The 5,450-nt window shown below is 32.5% G+C and overlaps 1 long non-coding RNA gene across 1 annotated transcript; it reads left to right on the top strand.

Annotated features, from left to right (window-relative positions):
• The first annotated feature begins 1,296 nt into the window (after window positions 1-1,296).
• Window positions 1,297-4,983, top strand: LOC143046619 (uncharacterized). Its single transcript, XR_012969189.1, has 3 exons — window positions 1,297-1,492; window positions 2,012-2,092; window positions 4,449-4,983. It is a non-coding gene; the product is annotated as an uncharacterized LOC143046619 (long non-coding RNA).
• The last annotated feature ends 467 nt before the right edge of the window (window positions 4,984-5,450 follow it).

Here is a 5,450-nt window from a genome sequence, read left to right as displayed (position 1 = left end):
GCTTTAAGGTATCAAATACAAGTAGTATTTTTAAGCAATCTTAGAATACTAACATTACACATTTCAATTTTTGGAGCGAAAGTTTTTTGTTCTGAACAAAGGATGTTCGATGTTGGTTATAATCACAAAACAAGTCCGGACTTCCGGTTTGACCGATTACCATTATGAAAATTGTGTGCGTGCATGAATAACTCAATGAGGCAGCGCAATATAATAATGATGAAATTTAAAATTAAATGTCATCATTTTTTATGTGAATTTATAATGTTATATGTCCTTTCATAGAAAACTAGAGGTGTAAAAATAATGTACATGTATGTACTACTTTTCCGGAAAAACGACATAAGGGACAAATAAAGTAGTGGTAATATGCCGGGACTGTTAATTTAATAACATAAGTATATAATAGTCCCAGGTCCATGTACTAAGTAACTAAGCTGTACTATTCCGTCCTTAGTTTCAGGTCACATCGGGCGGCGAAGACGTAGGATATGCTTATTATTTTTCCATTTCAATTAAGTTATTTCCGTGTCATATAGACTAGAGAGGGGGCAGGACCTTTTTCGGGACGTCGGGATCGGCTGTTTTTTAGCTCGAGATTTCGGAATTGGTCCATTTGGGATCCGGGGATTCTTTTTTCGAATTTCGGGATGTCTGAATTTAAATTTCTTTAAATTGGGGACCTCGGGATTTCATCATGTTTTTAAGCTCGGGATTTATGGATTAGGACCTCCGACCCCCCCCCCCCCCCCTTTTCCCCCCACAACTAGAGGAATAAAAGAGATGCAAGTAAAAATTTAACTGTTTTAATTTTGGATCCTAATAACCTTGACAAATATTACATTTTAATTTTTGGTTTTTAATCCCGTAATGTGAAGATTGTATCGTATGTAGAACAGGAATCACGTATATTGCACTGATCGTGTCCGGATGCCCTTATTGGTATAAATTTCTTTATATAATTTTATATTTGGTAAGGAGTTAATATTTGTTCGTGGGGGGAAAACTTGGGAGGTGGGTCGTTCCTTTTTATTTTTTTTTTTTATTTTATGGCACATTTTTACCTTTAATTTGCAAAGACTCGCTTATTTAATATTTTGTACATCTGATTTCCAGCAAATGATAAGGTAAATTGGCAAACAATGAATTTCATATAATGGTTTCGTTTCGAATTTCATATTAGATATCGTGTACAATATGTCACAGCTCTTGATATACAAATAACGTATTGGGTTTCAACAAATATATTTTTATTTGTATACAATGCAACAAATGCCAAACCAAGGCACAGTGGTAAATGAATGTTTTGACATAATGACTATGCCATCTGTACGCGTATGCATTGTGTTCTTGTTGCTCCTAGAACAACCCAAACCAGCAGTATGTAAAACAAATTCAGCATGTACTGATAAGATGGATTCTATGATGTTTCAGGTTATCTGGGCTGGACTGAAAAGTTTGAAACAAGAGCCCAATAAAAACGACGATAAAGGTAGGTCGACTATATTATTTTTTTATGGAAATGGAAAAAAACACGGGATATACATTTCTGATGGATATGTAGAATAGATGTGCATGGGGTTAAATACATTTTTAGAAACCTTTTATAATAGCTATATATACAAATGCAACTGCAAGGTGTGGATGTACCTTTCGGCTTTTGTCGCTTAATTGACACGTGACGTCCTTAACTGTTTGAGCCAGATGTGATTGATTTATGTCCATAACTGTTTTTAAATTAACTGTGGTATAAAATATATCTCATAGTACACTCATGTATCATTGACATTTATTTGATTGATTAACTGATTGATACAATGGTGTTTAATACAACTTTCAGCACTAATGTGCTATTTTGACGCGGTCAGTTTATTTTTGGGAAAAAAGGGGGGGGTCAATTAAGATAAGTGTCAAGCGCACCTGCCGTGTGGGGGTTTCGAATTCCTAGTACAACCTCAGTGTTGAAAGGCTAGTGGTACTTATTCTATTTGTTTCCCCTTTTTAATTACAGGAAGAGAAACTGGTGGTGCAAGTTACATACAATGGGGCAGATCAACGTGTACTAGTAGAAATTCTGAACTCGTTTACGACGGTAATAATAATCCTTACACTTTTATTTAAAAACGTTAAAAAAATAAACAGCATATTGCAAAATGATTTAAATGCTATACAATCTTGGTGTAACAATAACAGTATGAAAATCAATGCACAAAAAACTAAGTGTATGAAATTGGGTTAAAAAAAAACTTACACACCTTTAAAAATTATGTATTACCGTCAACGAAACATGTATTGAGAATGTCCATTCTTTCAAATTATTTGGAATTGACATGATGAAAATTTAAGCTGGGAAAATCACGTTGATCGTATATGTAAAATTATCTCATCTAAAATATCACTATTATATAAAATTAAAGTATATTTGCCAATACACACAAGGCAACTATTTTATAATGCATATATTCTACCATATATAGACTATTATAGTTCAGTTTGTGGAAATTTGTTACAAAAAGATTCAGATAGAATCATAAAACTTCAAAAAAGAGTAGCAAGAATTATACTGGAATGCAATATTTCTATTCCATCTAATTTCATGCTTTCTTCTTTAAAATGGCTATATTTTACCAAAAGAATAAAATACCAACAATCAATTTTAATGTATAAAATTGTAAATGGACTAACACCCGATTACTTAGCAATGCTAAATATTGATGATGTGCAACGCCACAACTTACGATCTGTCTCTAATAATGATCTTTTTGTTCCAAGACCAAATACAAATTTTTATAAAAAATCTGTTCATTATTCTGCAACCAAAGTATGGAATAATTTACCACTCGAAATGAAAAAAATGTCGTAATGTGGAATTATCCAAGAAACACAGTTATAATCATTTTCTTGAAAATTATATGCAAGTCAAATAATTTGTTTTCCTTTAACCAAACTATATCAAATATTGTAATTTTTTACCCTCTGTATATTTGAATGATTGAATTGTGTATATACTAGTAATATATATTGTAATTTTATGTATGAATGTATGAATGTTAACTGTATGCATGTATTTTGTCTGAGGGCCTCAATGAAAATTAGACTAGTTCTAATTGAGTTACTCTCTTTAAATACAGAATTTATTATTATTATTATTACTGATTATTATTATTATTTCTATTTACTTTTCTTACAGTCGGTTCAATGAGATGAATGACTCTATTATCATGTAATGCACACAAAGCTATAGCTAGTGTGTTCTAAATATATTATGCCCGAAGAAACGCTCAACAACTTGTCTTCTCTTGAATACGTAGTTTGACTGTTTATAATGCTTTAATCAATTGTATTGCTATTACCCAATATATTACATATTTGTGCACCACATTAGCAACATTTCAAAAGAATCCCCCTTCCTTAAAAAAACTCAAACACAGACTGAAATTAAGGATGTTCGCTCCTCTTTTAAAAAATAACAAGCTTTTTAAAAGACTATTATAAATTGATATAAAAAAGAAGATGTGGTATGATTGCCAATGAGACAACTATCCGCAAAAGACCAAAATGACACAGACATTAACAATTATAGGTCACCGTACGGCCTTCAACAATGAGCAAAGCCCATACCGCATAGTCAGCTATAAAAGGAACCGATAAGACCATGTAAAACAATTCAAACGAGAAAACTAATGGCCTTATTTATGTAAAAAAATGAACGATAAACAAATATGTAACACATAAACAAACGACACCCACTGAATATACAGGCTCCTGACTTGGGACAGGCACATACATAAATAATGTGGCGGGGTTAAACATGTTAGCGGGATCCCAACCTTCCCCTAACCTTGGACAGTGGTATAACAGTACAACATAAGAACGAACTATAAAAATCGGTTGAAAAAGGCTTAACTCATCAGATGGACAAAAATATAAGTGGATATAAATAAAGTAACTAAAATAGTACAAACAAATGAAGGATCCGTGTGCTCGTTTTCGAGATATAAGCCATTGAAAATTTGGCGGGAAATAATTCTCTCTAGACTTTTCATATATTTAACATTGGCACCTTATTCGTTTCAAAAACTATGAAAAAATAACAAGAATTTTATAAAATTTTGAAATATGGCTTTTTAAACTTTATGTTATAAAATTATGAAAAGAAAAGTAGGAGTAATTAAGAAAGAGTTAATAAAAGCTAGCAAAAAAAAACCAAAACGAAGTAAGAATTAGAAGTAAAAAAAGAAGAAAAATTGTGGAATACATTATAGATCATTTGGTCGAAAGTTGTCTCATTCATTGGCAGTCATTCTATACTATCCTAATTTATTTTACTGATGATAAACATGTCAAATATTTTCCTATTCTATACAAATGAAATTTCATTTATGTAACCGAAACGCATTTTCTTTCGACTTTAGAATTTATATCCAATTATCAGTTTTATTTTCTAGGATACACTGGTGGATCGTCTTACATAAAATCAGGATCAGCAGTTAACCACCTATGCCTTCCAAAACAACCACAATGGGGAGCTTATGACGAGAAAGTTAACAATAATGCTTTTGTTGGTGGAGTCGCCTTTGACGTCCACGATATCGACATAAAAAAATCCCTTTTTGACAACAGCAAATATGATCAGTACAGTTTACCATGTGCTGTCTGCCATACCAAAATAGGGTCAACAACAATTATGATACCTGGTCGTAAAGATTGCATAGGAGGTTGGAAAAAAGAGTATACTGGGTACCTAATGTCTGGCTGGCCTGGACATGCATCTGCAACGGAATATATCTGTGTCGATGCAGATGCTGAGAGATTGAAGAAGGCGTCTAACTGGACTGACAAGCGTATGTTATACGCTGTTGCATCCAAATGTAGCGAAATACTTCCATGCCCGCCATACGTTGATGGCCGGGAAATGACATGTGTCGTATGCTCAAAATAGTACATTCATTGATATTCAAAATAAAAAAAAATGTTTGCCTTTGCTGTCGTGTTTTTTTTTCTTTCTCTAAATATGACCAAAAGAGTAGTAAATGACAACAGAAATGCAAAAAGACATCTAGAATATAACAAGCACTCATGAGCCATTGGCAACCCACATTAATTTAAAAGATCGCAATTTCTTAATTGTTATTGTTGATCTGAAACATCTGAATGTATTATCATGTATATAATATCGAAACTAAGCATTAAACGGTAAGAATACTATACCAAAGCAAAGCTACTGGCTACACAACGTACATCATGCAAATTCCTTTCTTCTATGCACATATGCTCTATCCTATGCTTTAAAATGTGCGTTATTCCTTTATCAAGTATAGTTGTGCTGTGTTCCTCTGTGGATTTATTTTATTTCAGACAAATGCAATGCAATACTTTAAATACTTTACACCGAACTTCAATCGATTCAATATGCCATATGTTCGTAAGAATACTGCTTTATTTTTTAC

This window comes from Mytilus galloprovincialis, chromosome 9, assembly GCF_965363235.1.
Source record: "Mytilus galloprovincialis chromosome 9, xbMytGall1.hap1.1, whole genome shotgun sequence".
Lineage (NCBI taxonomy): Eukaryota > Metazoa > Mollusca > Bivalvia > Mytilida > Mytilidae > Mytilus > Mytilus galloprovincialis.
This window is presented reverse-complemented; position numbering and strand designations above follow the sequence as displayed.